This window comes from Octopus bimaculoides, chromosome 10, assembly GCF_046866305.1.
Source record: "Octopus bimaculoides isolate indiv1 chromosome 10, ASM4686630v1, whole genome shotgun sequence".
Lineage (NCBI taxonomy): Eukaryota > Metazoa > Mollusca > Cephalopoda > Octopoda > Octopodidae > Octopus > Octopus bimaculoides.
In genome coordinates, this window is record NC_142937.1 from 57,502,786 (window position 1) to 57,517,785 (window position 15,000).

Consider the following 15,000-nt stretch of genomic DNA (forward strand, 5'->3'; position numbering starts at 1 on the left):
TTTACTTCGTAACACAAGAAAGAAAACTGAAGCCAAACTGAAGCAATCAAGTTATAACCACAGGAGTATCGTCCTTTAGCACGCGAGCATTGGAAGCTGTGTGGCCAACCTATAGAAAGTTTTGGCGAAAGTTCGGATAATGTTTGACTTCCCTTGGGAATGTTACTCTTATTTCTAGCAATATATGTGCTACACGGCACTCTCACTCACAATTAGTGACAAATGAATTTTTCCTTTTTGGTTTTATATTGCATATAGCTGCCTTAGTACTTTTCGCATTAGCATTTTGCTAAATCAGCCATAAATTTATATGGTAAATATATATACTGACAGTCCGGATTTAACCAAACCATTCGGCGATGGAGTAGTCACTAATGACTGAAGGAAGTAAAAGATAGATGATAAAAGGTGCTACATCAAATTTCATAGATTACATAATAACTATACCTGGAACCGCTGTCAACATAATAACTATACCAAGAACCACTGTCAACATAATACCAATCCGTATAAAAGATCATTTTATAAATTCATTAAATCAACAGCAAACAGAAGGCATCGTTGATACTGATGAGCATCAATTTTGGGATCGAACTCAGAAATACAAGGGACATGAAATGGCTTCCAAATATAAGAAACCGACGGTAACCAGCCTATCAAATGATAATTTCACGGATATTAAAAAAAAAAAAAAAAAAAAAAAAAGAAACTAAGAGGCTAAAATTCACAACTGCCTCACAAAAATCTAACTTTTCAGAAATGAAATATCATAGACATTTCGTAATTCTGCAATTAACGCAAGCGAACTGAACACTGCAAAAAAAAAAAAAAAAAAAAAAAAAAATGACAACGGGGATGTGACAGAACTACTATGGCAGTAACTAGTGTGAGAGAACTAAGAATTACAAGCAAAGAGACATAATGGGAAAACCTACTGATATTTTTATGTAAGTATCGCAAATATTTAACCAGGAAAGAATTTGACTACATGCAGATACAAAAGCAGCAATCTGAATGGCCAGTCCAAAATACGTATAAGGAAAACCCTATACAACCAGTCAGCACCTTCAGATAATATGAAATTTAGACCAATTAAAGCAGGCCCTGCATGTGAAACACAGTAACAGAGCAACATTTTGGACAGTTTACTAAAGAACCTTCTGAAACATGTACAAAGTTATATATAAGATGGTTTGGATGGTTTATAAGAAATTTCGCTGTAAACATTTTTGCCGTAGGAAAATTAGCCGTAAGAGCTTTCGTTTTAAAGGGCCTCCACATGTTTTTTTTTCTTTTTAATGTTTGACGTTGAATAAAAACTTGCCTATTTAATGCTTTTATAAAATATTTTAACTTTTGTTTTATATTTAAGAAAATGTTGATATACACTTTATTATGGTTCTGACAGCGAAATTTCTGACGGCGAATTTTCCGGACACGGATTTGGATATACTCAATCATCTGCTAAAATATATTCGGTCAAAATACTATTATTGTGTATTTTGACGTTGCAAATCTATTCAAAAATATTTCTCACGATTATTGATTAAATGGAATCAAATATTAATTAAATAATGCTAGTTTGAGTTGCTGGTACGCAGAACAAAAAAAAAAAAAAAAGAAAAGACTTCATTATTGAAGGACTCAGATTCAAACTATAAAATGACTATTTTACAAACAAATAAGAATATGCGTTTTCTGCGAAGATTTGAGAAGCGGTGATGAGTGATCAATTCTGTAAATAATATTTTATAAGCTTAAAGAGTTCAGCGTGTATTGATTAAAGAAAATAGTCTAATATTGGGGCATATAAGCCCTCGACGGAGAAACGTGGGTTTCCGTACGCATGGGACACGAACCCACACCTCTGCATATTCGTGGTAAGTGTGATACTATTACAGAAACGTACCTACTCGTTTCTTCCCGTTAGATTTCAGAACTCTAATTTCATAGTGCATAGCGCAGGAGTGGCTGTATGGTAAGTAGCTTGCTTACCAACCACATGGTTCCGGGTTCAGTCCCACTGCGTGGCACCTTGGGCAAGTGTCTTCTACTATAGCCTCGGGCCGACCAAAGCCTTGTGAGTGGATTTGGTAGACGGAAACTGAAAAAAGCCCGTCGTATATATGTATATATATATATATGTATGTGTGTTTGTGTGTCTGTGTTTGTCCCCCACCATCGCTTGACAACCGATACTGGTGTGTTTACGTCCCCGTAACTTAGCGGTTCGGCAAATGAGACCGATAGAATAAGTACTAGGCTTACAAAGAATAAGTCCTGGGGTCGATTTGTTCGACTAAAGGCGGTGCTCCAGCATGGCCGCAGTCAAATGACTGAAACAAGTAAAAGAGTAAAAGAGTAAAAGAGTGTTGGTTTTTAAACAAACAAGCATGTGTGCTTTCTGCGATGATTTGAGAAGCGGTGACGAGTGAACAATTCTGTAAATAATAATAAATATTTTATAAGTTTAAAGCTTATAAGCGATCACCGTGTATTGATTAAAGAAACTAGTCTGATATTGCGACATATAAGCCCTCGACGGAAAAAATGTTTCTATACACGGCATCAATACACGGTGATCGCTTATAAGCGTTAAGCTTATGAAATATTATTATTTACAAAACTATTTTATGTTCGATGGATCAGCATATCGACAAATATCAAATAATGAAATAGACAAGAAGGTAACCCACTCATATACCTATTTGTAAATGAGATACGTTGAAAAGATGTTTTATAATCAATCGCTACTAAATTTCTAAGCGCATTCTACACATATTATTTAAAAAAAAAATTAAGTAATAAAATCACACCTAGAAGAGATATTTGAATCTGTGTTTTATCCCATGGTAGAAAAAACCTTGACAAAATCGCAGAATTTAACAATCGATTATCGATATAAATAAGGATATTCAATTCCCTAGGAGGTTTAGCCAGGATGAACTGCCTTTTATGGATATCTTAATCACGCAAATAAATGAAAAATTAAAAAGCAATATTTGTTATAAACCCATGTATTCCAAACAGAACCTTCATTTCATATTGGGTCATTGTAAACATGCCAAAAAAGTACATTCAATTCAGCCTAGCAAAAAGAATACGTACAGTAGTATCGTATCCGACAAAAGACTTGACAAACAGAAAAATGTAGTTGTACAAAGAGATTTGCCTCTTAGTTAAATTACTAACGGAATCGATGTGGCAAAATTCATTAATGCTCAATATCGAAAGAGAACAACAAAAAAAAAAAAAAATTAAAGAAGAAAAGAAATTTGTTTTTTGTCTTCACATTTAACCCCAGAAATGTCAAAATATTTGAGCTTTACAAAACCTCTTTTTTTCTATACTCTTTTACTCATTTACTTGTTTTAGTCATTTGACTGTGGCCATGCTGGAACACCGCCTTTAGTCGAGAAAATCGACCCCAGGACTTATTCTTTGTAAGCCTAGTACTTATTCTATCGGACTCTTTTGTCGAACCGCTAAGTTACGGGGACGTAAACACATTAGCATCGGTTGTCAAGCGATGTTGGGGGGACAAACACAGACACACAAACATATACATACACATACATATATATATATATATATACACATACATATATACGACAAGCTTCATTCAGTTTCCGTCTACCAAATCCACTCACAAGGCTTTTGTCGGCCCGAGGCTATAGTAGAAGACACTTGCCCAAGGTGCCATGCAGTGGGACTGAACCCGGAACCATGCGGTTCGTAAGCAAGCTACTTACCACAAAACCACTCCTACGCCTATATGAAGATAAAAAAAAAAAAAAACATTCTAGGATATCAGCAAGTCTCCAAAAGCAAAAATAGCCCAAAACATTGAAAACCATACTGACAGGAGAAATTTATATATGCAAATTTCTAGGCCCATGGTTACAAAACGCAGATGAAAAGTTGTGGCAGCTGTGTATACATAAATGCAGCATCGGAATTCTAATTGAAAATGGACAAACTTTCGAAATAGAAGAAAACTTTGCTTACAACTCTGAGAACCATCAATTTAGTATGTCGCGGATGTCTGGAAAACTATATCGGATAGACCAGAATATCATTTGGTATGAGAATGATCATACACTGCCAACAAATCGGTGATAAAAACACTAGACAACGGAATTTAAGTGGATATACAGTATGTACAGAGCTGAATCTTTCAAATTTTAAAATATTCCTTCAATTGATGCTCCGATTCAATTACGGAACAAGAAATCACCAAAGAAAATCAGGCCTAAATTTATAATTAATTCTGGTAGAAAGAAAACTTCACAGTATTCTATAACGCATGAACATCTTTGAACTCCATCGGTATTCCTTTGAATTTGACTATTTGTGGAATTACACACACACACACACACACACACACACACACACACACACAAACTGACAAATACATACACAAATTCCACAGAACGCGCATTATTATAAAAACTTGAGAGAAACAAGTTTAAAAACCTTTTTTGAACACTTCTCCCTCTTCTCATATCCCTTTTATCCATATTCGAACTTCGCTCGATATTGTATCCATTTACAGATAACCCTTTCCATTTATTCCCACACCCACTACCTGTTTACAAATACAACACACACACACACAAACACATACACACAAACACTCACACACACATACTCACACACACCTTGTGCCTATTTGAATCTAAATGTTACACTTTATCAAGGGAATTCTAAAAATACAATATGGGTATAAAAGAATGGGAAACTGCTCTCAAAGCCACTCACTTGATAACGTGTGAGTACTCAGCCCGAAGCCAGTCAAGTGAAATGCGACGAATTGAATTAGATAAGATCAGAATAAAATCAGAATTTTAAGATTGAAAACGACAGCAGAAATCAGTGAAAATATACTTTCTATAGAGAAGGATTCATTTTAATACATCTCCGTGCATTGAGATCTGTATACTTTATATTGATTTTTTTCTCAATAACTTTTGATTTGTGTGAAACTTTACCCTTGCATTTATCAATACATATACATAACATACACATACACACATACGAACACACACAGACACACACACACACACACACACACACACACACACACACACAAACACACACACACACATACGTATATGTATGTATGTAAGTATATGCTTGTCTGTCAGTCTCTCTCTCTCTCTCTCTTTCTCTCTATCTATCTATCTATCTATCTATCTATCTATCTATCTATCTATCTATCTATCTATCTATCTCTAGGCACGGGAATGGCTGTGTGGTTAAGAAACTCACGTAAGGATTCTAGTGGTAAAATGACGGTGAGCTCGGTGTATAATTGTGTGTCAGAATAAAGAATACTTTGCGATATTTCTCCTGATTCTTTACTTTCTCAGTTCAAATCCCACCGAGGCCAACTTTGCCTTTTATTCTTTCGGGGCCGATAGAATAAAGTACCAATCAAGTACTGGGATCGATAATCAACTAACGCTTCTCGCAAATTTCAGGCCTTGTGCATTTACTAAAATAAATAAATAATAAAGGCATCGAGCTGTTAGAATCGTTACCACTCCGGACAAATGTTTAGTGCCATTTCTTTCGGCTTTTAAATATGTGAGTTCAAACTACGCTGAAGTCGACTTGGCCTCGCAGTCTTTCGTGGTCGATATAAGAAGCACCAACTGAGCACTGGGATCGATGCAATCTATTAACTATCTCACTGAAAACCTCAGGCCCAGGACCTGCAATAGAATGAAAAATAAATGGGACGATTATAATTACGTACAATTCCCTTAATTAATTTGCCTAATCTTATTAGTTTCGTATATATGTGTGTGTATGTGTGTGTATGTGTGTGGTGTGTGTGTTTGTGTATGATATGTACGCTCCAGATTGTATGCATTGGATCGTGTTTACGAATCATTGTGTGTATGTATGTATGCATGCATGTATGTATGTATATATGTATGTATGTATGTGTATGCATGCATGCATAGATGCATGTTTGTAGTTATGTATGCATGCATGCATGCATGTATGTTGTATGCATGTATGTATGCATGCGTATATGTATATATGTATGTGTGCATGTCATTTGTGTCTATGTTTCGTATTAAAAAAACAAAGCTAAGAAACAGGCAATAAAAAAATGAAAGCTCGGTCTCTCTAATGGAGGACTTTCACTCAATTGAAACCATTTATAAAATTATCACAACATAACGTTGGTGGTTTCAGAAAATTTAGTTTTTTATGCTACATTGAATATGTAAATGTAATGAAAGTGCCAATTCAAATTGTTGTCTTGCTACCTGAACTGGTAAATTCGTTATGGTGTCGTATTGAAGTTTGCACGGCACTACTTCAGCCGATATCTCTGCCTGTCTTTCTGTCTGTCTGTCTGTCTGTTTGTCTGCCTGTCTATCTATCTATCTATCTATCTATCTATCTATCTATCTATCTATCTAAGTTTCAAAGATTAAATGGATGCACGACAAAGGAACCAACGGAAAATTCACACACAAGACATGAACATGATCATGCCCAATCAGTTATCGTCCTAAAAGATCATTGCAATTTCATGTCTTCAGCAATAAACGTTGTCCACTTTTGGTGACGTCAACAGCGAAAAGGTGCCGGGAATAGTGGACGAACGTTGAGGAGAGGGACGAAAACAAACGTCACACGTAGTGGATACGAATATAAATATACAGACAAAATAAAGGCCGTACGACTCTGATACAAGGACAGGACACACACACACACACACACACACACACACACACACACACACACACATTATTCCTAACATGAATATTATTAACATTGACTGAAGCTTAGACCAGTTAAGCCATCGTCGGTCTACCGAAACTTCGAAGTCATTGTCAATAATGTTGTTGAAGAATAATATATTTGTACTCTACAAAAGTATGGAGTAATCTCTCAGATTAATGTAAGATTGTTTTTAATATAACTGAACATAAAAATTAACACGCCCCCCCCCCCCCTCCCCAACACACAAATACTCGCACACGCATATATACATACATACATATGTACGTACGTACATACATACAAGAAAGTGATATTTCGAACGCATTATTGCCGTAAAATCAGCAGAAAAATTAGGTATTATTACCCTTACAAGGCGGAAAAAGCCGTTAGGCTTTCTGTTGACAACTTTTTCCGTCTTGCAAGTTTAATAATACCCAATTTTTCTGCTGTTTTCACGGCGATACTGCGTTGGAAATATCACTTCCTTGTCTGTATCGTATGATACACATTCGACGCTTCTAAAAAACAAATGTAAGTTTGTTTATGTACACACGTGGGTGCTAAGCACACACACACAGACATATAAATATAGAAATGTTTTCTGGAAACGGATGTCGATAACAGTACGACACTATGTAAAGTTTCACTGAAAATAAACTTGCAAAGGTATGTGCGGGCAACGAATATAAAATCTTTTCGTCTCCCCTCTAATAAGAACACCGGATAAATGAACAACCTAGAGTGGATAATCTAGTTTTCATGTTACCTACTACGCCTGTTGGATAATCTAGTTCTGATGATAATCTAGTACACCTGTTTCCTAATATGCCTGTTGTAAATTCGGTTAGTTATCATCAGCTAGATTCCCGAACACGAAATTTTAAAATATTCGTTACATCAATGCCAGTATATTCGGTTGAACGCCTAGCCGTAAAATAGAACCGAAATCTGAATATATTTGTAATATATCGTAACATGTTTTCGCCCCGGTAAGGAGCGAAGACATGTTATGATACAGGTAGAGAAATTTGAAAGGAAAATACGAAACCAGTTATTTCTCCAAATACAATTTTTCTATACTCAAAGTTTTATAACATTTTTCTAACATAACGATTCAAATATATACTTTAACCATATAACACAAGCTTTCTGTTGTTTTTTCACTCACCTATATATATATATATATATATATATATATATACATATGTACACGTCAATACATAAAAATATTTCAGTTATGGCAGACAATAGTATTAACTGAAAAGGAGTCTTTAAGGTAGTCTAGTAGAACAAGATATTAGTTTTCTCAGAAACACAATGGTTACAGCTATGGTGGTCCTATTTATAACATGAAGGATATTCTAGCATTTCCCAAATAACCTCATAGTGTTGGATATAATTTCTTAAAATGCACTTGAGTACAAGGATCTTTGAAGGCTTATGAAAGTGTTTTGCTGCCGAGTGAATCTTAACTTAAAATAACAGAGTGTCAACCTGACAGAATCATTTCAAACTGAATTATTAGCAGTAAATCGTTTGACACAATAAAATAAAGGTTTTGAAAGACTTAAATTATATATATTCAATGAAAATTTTTAGGGTTAAAACAATAGCTTGTGTTATATTGTTCTTTTCTCTCAGGATGTGTTTTTACACGTTGTCTATCTGTCTATCTATCTATCTATCTATCTATCTATCTATCTATCTATCTATCTATCTATCTATCTGTCTGTCTGTCTGTCTGTCTGTCTGTGTATTGTCGCTACCTATCTCATATATATATATATATATATATATATATATATATATATATATATATATATATAATTAAGTGGGAAAGTGAGTAAAGTTAAAGTAAATATGTAGGGTAAGTTCTCGATGGGAGTAACTCAATCTTAGTATATCAATATATACGTGTGTAAGACCATCTCCCCCCTCTCTCTCTCTCTCCCTCTCTCTCTCTCTCTTTCCCGGTGTATGTCCACGCTAGGACAGTAGGCTGGCGCGGTATAAAAGATTACGACAGATTTGACTTCAATTGATAGACAGCTTTCTTTTGCTTGACCGTTCCTGTCTAGATTTTTCCACGCTATCAGAACTGGCAAGGCGCATTCATCCTTACTCATTCCCATTAACCACCACACCACTCTGCTCCCCCTGACCTTCCCCCCTCTCAGTCTCCCTTTTTCTCTCATACTCTACACACATCCTTGTATTGCTCCTTAACCTCCCTCCTCTCTTTCTTGCTACCTCCCTTTCATCATATCTCTCCTTCCCCTCTAACTATTTCTCTCTCTTTCTCCTCCTTCCCTTCTCCCTCTCATCTTCCTTCCGTTTCATTTTATCTATAAATTGACCACTGCCCCCCCCCATCCTGTTCCCCTGTCACTTTCCCTCTCTTAAACTATATACACATTTATGTAAAACTCAGTTTCCTTATGCTACTTGCACCTCTCTCCCATCCATCCATCCATCCATCCATCCATCCATTCATCCATCCTCTTTTACTCTCTCCGTCACCTCTGTCTCTTCATTTCTCTGTCTCTATTTCTTTCCCTCTCATACCCCCTCTCTCTGTCGACCTTATCTCTCTGTTTCTCTGTCTGTCTGCCCCCTCTCTCTCTCCCTCTCTCGTTCTCTCTCTCTCCCTCTCTCGTTCTCTCTCTCTCCCTCTCTCGTTCTCTCTCTCTCCCTCTCTCGTTCTCTCTCTCCCTCTCTCGTTCTCTCTCTCTCCCTCTCTCGTTCTCTCTCTCTCCCGCTCTCGTTCTCTCTCTCTCCCTCTCTCGTTCTCTCTCTCTCCCTCTCTCGTTCTCTCTCTCCCTCTCTCGTTCTCTCTCTCCCTCTCTCGTTCTCTCTCTCCCTCTCTCGTTCTCTCTCTCTCCCTCTCTCGTTCTCTCTCTCCCTCTCTCGTTCTCTCTCTCTCCCTCTCTCGTTCTCTCTCTCTCCCTCTCTCGTTCTCTCTCTCCCTCTCTCGTTCTCTCTCTCTCTCTATATATATATGAATATGTATGTATGTATATATATATATATATATATATGTATGTATGTATATATAATTCTATTTCGCACCTATGTCTTCCTGTCTATATTTCTACGATTTTTCCCTCTGTTTCTGTCTGTCTATACCTTCCTCTCTTTCGTTCTCTCTTTCCCCCCCTCTCTCTCTCTCTTTCTCTCAAACTATTTACTCATTCATGTACAACTCTCTATCATTATCATCTTTACCCTCTTACATCTCCTTCATAAACTTTCTTTATTTCTCTATCAATCTTTCTCTCATACTCTCATTCTCTCTCTTTTCCTTCCGTTTCATTTTATCAATAAATTCCACCCCACCCCACTGCACTTCCACCTTTCTTACTTTTTCTTTCTTTCTTTCTTTCTTTCTTTCTTTCTTTCTTTCTTTCTTTCTTTCTCTCTCTCTCTCTCTCTCTCTCTCTCTCTGTGTTTCTCTCTCTCTCTCTCTCTCTGTTTCTCGTTCGTTCTCTGTCTCTTTCTGACCCCAACTTTCTTCTATTTCATTTTATCAATAAATTTCTCCATTGCAGCCACCTCTCTCCCTCACTCTCTCTCTCTCTCTCTCTCTTTCTCACCCTCTCTTTTTCTCTGCCTCTCTGTCTTTGTCTGTCTGTAATGACTGACCAGCCATCTCACGCCACGCCAAGCTAGCCACCAAAAGAACTTCCAACTATTTCAGCTATTCCGCTTGTATCGTCGTCATATCTTACGTAGCCGCTGGATTGTCCAGTCCACTCCAGTTCAATCCACTCCACTCCATTCCACTCCTGACCAGACCAGACCAGACATAACCGGACCAGCATACCGTCTGTCCACTACTACTAAACCTTAACGCCCCTTCCAAACACACATACACACTAACATGACCAACGGGGCTCAACGCTGTTCATGTTTTACGCACGCATGCAGGGGTCAGGGACACAAAGAAGTTGAAGAGAGAGAAAAAAAAAACGATAATAGTAACACAAAGAAATAATAAAATACAGAACATACAGTAAAATAAAATGAATAAATACCTGAGCTTTTTGTGTCATTTTAAGATTAAGATGAAGTGACGTCATCACTAAGTAATTTTTAATTCCTTAAAATTTCTTCTTTTACTTACATGAAGCATGCATGCTAGCACTAGCTTAGCTATAAAGATTTAATGCAGCTAGCATCCCTGGAAAAAAATTCCAGTTACTCTTTAAAGTTACACGCATTCTGGATTCATTCACAAATATCCTATATCTCTGTCGTTGTTCTAATATTTCACAGATATGGTTGTTAGACCACGCGTTCCTGATAAGGTCTGAAAAAGAAAAAGAAAAACAAAACGTAAAATGCCCGGAGTTGTGAATACATTGGTAACGATCTAATTCACTCAAAGCTACACTGCATCGTTATTTAATTTTAATTCATCAAAATATAGGGTTTGTCTCCCCCTGATGGCTTATCACATCAAATATGCTAGCGCTCACTTTCATATAAAGTTTTCTTTTTAGTTCAAACGGCGTATTTCAATATTATTTCTTACTTTCAACTCGTATACAAATATTTATTGATATTTATATGAAAGTTCTGTTACAAAATATGAATGTAAGAATGAAGTTTGTGTCATGTCGCAGTCTTGTCTCGTCCATTAAGCTATTTTATCTATTTTAACAAACAAATCACTGAGGTTAAGTATTGAAAGTTGCCATGTTGTCAAGGATGCTAGTGAGTTAGACCCCAAATAGAATACTGCTCCTACACACGGAACACTTCTACACAAACTATCCCAGAATACATTACTAAAATGTAAGTCATCCGCCTGATTTTGCAAAGAATTACTATTCAATAAGCTTCAACTTCTGAACTACGGAGTATTCTGGTAGTTAGTGTTTTGTCCTGGTAGAAGATAATTCCAAGTTTTCTAAAACCATTAGTGTGTTTGATTAGAGTCGCAAGTTCGATCTGTATAGTGCTTAGTGTCCAAACCTTCGGATTCCATAGCACAACGGCAAAATTGTTCGACGCCTTCTCTCAATGTGTGCGGAGCAATAGTATAGCCATCAATGGGATGTTAATGTGAGTACAAAACGCAAAGAGCTCAAACATCACATCAGGTTTTAGGAATTAAATAACGTACGTCTGATATATTTTGATATTAACCGATTTATTTCATCAACATACAGGCTCAGTCAATATATATTCACACTTATCTTCAAGTTCACACAGTCTCTTCAAGTTCACACAGTCTCTTCAAGTTCACACAGTCTCTTCAAGTTCACACAGTCTCTTCAAGTTCACACAGTCTCTTTCAGAATGAAGTTCAGAAATTCGTGAGGAAAAATTCATGGAGCTCTCGCATTATGCAATACAGTGGGACATAAATGTATTCAATTACGAAATGAACGACGAGATGCATGCAAATTTACTTTATAGTATTTATATTGTCTTATGCAAAACAAAATATAACTTCCTTGGTTTTATGAAACACGCTATAGACAAAATCTACATTGGGCATTACTATCCTAGTTCAGCAATTTCCAACGCATTTTTGTTTTATATGTGGCGCATTAAATAGGTTGCTAAATGTGTTTCACGGTGCCCAGTTCGCTTTTTATCGTTAGATGCAAAAAAACAAATAACAAAATTAGTTTAAAACACACACACACACACACACACACACACACACACACACACACACACACACACACACACACACACAAGCACACATGCACACACAAATGTGTGTATACGCATATATATGAATATATATATATATATACATATACATAAAAGGTGGTGCTGAAAAGTTTCTGACTTTCAGTAAAAAGAAAATACAGGAGAATCAGTTAATTATGGTTTTATTCAACATATTCCCTTCTCAGATTCTCACGCTTATTGCAGCGGTCCTTGAGTTTTCTAAGCCCTATAAAAGAACTCAGAAGATTGGGCCTCCAACCAGGCCTTTCGAAACACCTCGTATACATATACACATATGCGTGTGTGTACGTACTTACGTATATATGTATGTATGTATGTATGTATGTATGTATGTATGTATGTATGTATGTATGTAGATATGTATGTATGTATATATATATATATATATATATATATATATATATATGTATGTATGTATATATATATATATATATATATATATATATATAAATGAGAATGTCTGTCTGTCTGTCTGTCTGTCTGTCTGTCTGTCTGTCTGTCTGTGTGAATCCCTAAAACTCGAGAACTACGCAACCAATTTCATTCAAATTTTACAGATGCCTTACTTAGGGTTCCAGTTGTGTTTTAGTCAAAAAAAAAATTTTAACTTCTTGCAGAGTTCGAGCCCACGGCAACATAATACCTCCTCCACTATTTAAGTATTACGTGTCAAAAGTGAAACAAAAACACTCATGTCAAATACTTTCACTTTAAAAATAAAACTATTCCACTAACTGAAACAATCACATTTCGATACTGTAATGACAGATACTTTCAGAGAAAGAGAGAGAAAGAGAGAAAGAGAGAAAGAGAGAGAGAGAGAGAGAGAGAGAGAGAGAGAGAGAGAGATGTATATGTATACATATAGATGTATATGTACACGTTATTCCACTAACTGAAACAATCACATTTCGATACTGTAATGACATACTTTCAGAGAGAGAGAAAGAGAGAAAGAGAGATGTATATGTATACATATACATGTATATCTACACGTATATGCATAGATATATATATATATAGATATAGATCTATATGCATACATGTATATGTATACACATGTGTAGATGTATATATATATATATATAGATGTACATGTAATATGTACACATATATACATATATATACACATGCATACAGATATCTATACATATATACACCCATCACACACAAACACACACATTAGTCATTTGTTTTCTTATCCAAAACTACGTCAAAAGTACTGAAAGGATCTTTATGAAATTTGGAAATTATATTCTATGTATAACGGCCATAACTCCCATGAAAATTCATATATTTTTGATGTTGATGAAATTTTAACCCGAACATAACAGATGAGCATTATTTGTAATTCAACGGTACAACAGTGTAAGACTACCCTTTCAGATATACTTTCATTGTGATTTCTGCAAATGTGGTGCATAAATTGTCAAGTAAATGCGACACATCTTTGCCTCCACTGATTCACTTGCAAAGTGTTGAGTAAAATTATTTCGTTGCAGACCTCCTTGGGTCTTTTTATTATCACTACGACACACATAGTCCCCAGTTGGTAACATTGATTTCAAGGCCCTCCTAGATGAGAAACTGGCATTCCACTTAATGTCTATGTTCCATGCTGGCATGGATTGGAGAGTTATTAATGTAGAAATATGGTATCGTAGCTACTAACAGTTGAGGGTTGCGTAGTCTAGACGGCGTTTTTAGATTTCATTATTTTCTTTAACCCGGGCAAAGCCGGGTATTTCTGCTAGTATATGTATATATATAATTATTACAAATTAAAAGCGTAAAGGTTTATCAATTTATTAATTTATTAATAAATCAACAATTAATAATTTTTACCAAGCCCTTCGGTATGTAAGCACCATTATCGGTGGAGAACTTATTTAAAAGTTCCTATACATTTATTAATTATGTTTATATATATATATATATATATATATATATATATATATATATATATATATATATATATATATATATATATATACAGTGTGTCCCAAAAGGCACTGATGTGTTTCAGTTTTTAAAAACTTCCTTACCTTTACAAAGAAATGCATGAAACTTTGATATAAAGAACATGATGGAAATTAATATGCACAGGTCAAATATTGCAACACCACTACATCGCATACTTTAAATGACATCGCTTAAATGGCAGCCATTTTCGGTTTCTCGCGCCCGTGCTCTTTCCAAAACTTGCACCATAACACCCTCAAGAGTTACAGACACCACTGATTTCTCTATTGATATTCTCCTTCAGTTGCAGCAGAAAAATTCGCACAAGTCATGTATGGAGAACATGAAGGCCAGTTGACATTGTCGTAGCGTGAGATTATTCTCTCTCCAAACCACTACCATACCAAAAGCATTGTTTCTCTTGCGGTATGAGGTGTTTTCCCATCTTGCTGGAACCATGTGTGAGGTCTTCTCTGAAAAGCCTTCACGTTCCCCAGACTTGACTAGCCTGGATTTTTTCTTGTGGAAGAAAGGATTTACGTCAACAAACCAGATAATATCAGGAATTAAAGGGGTTGAATA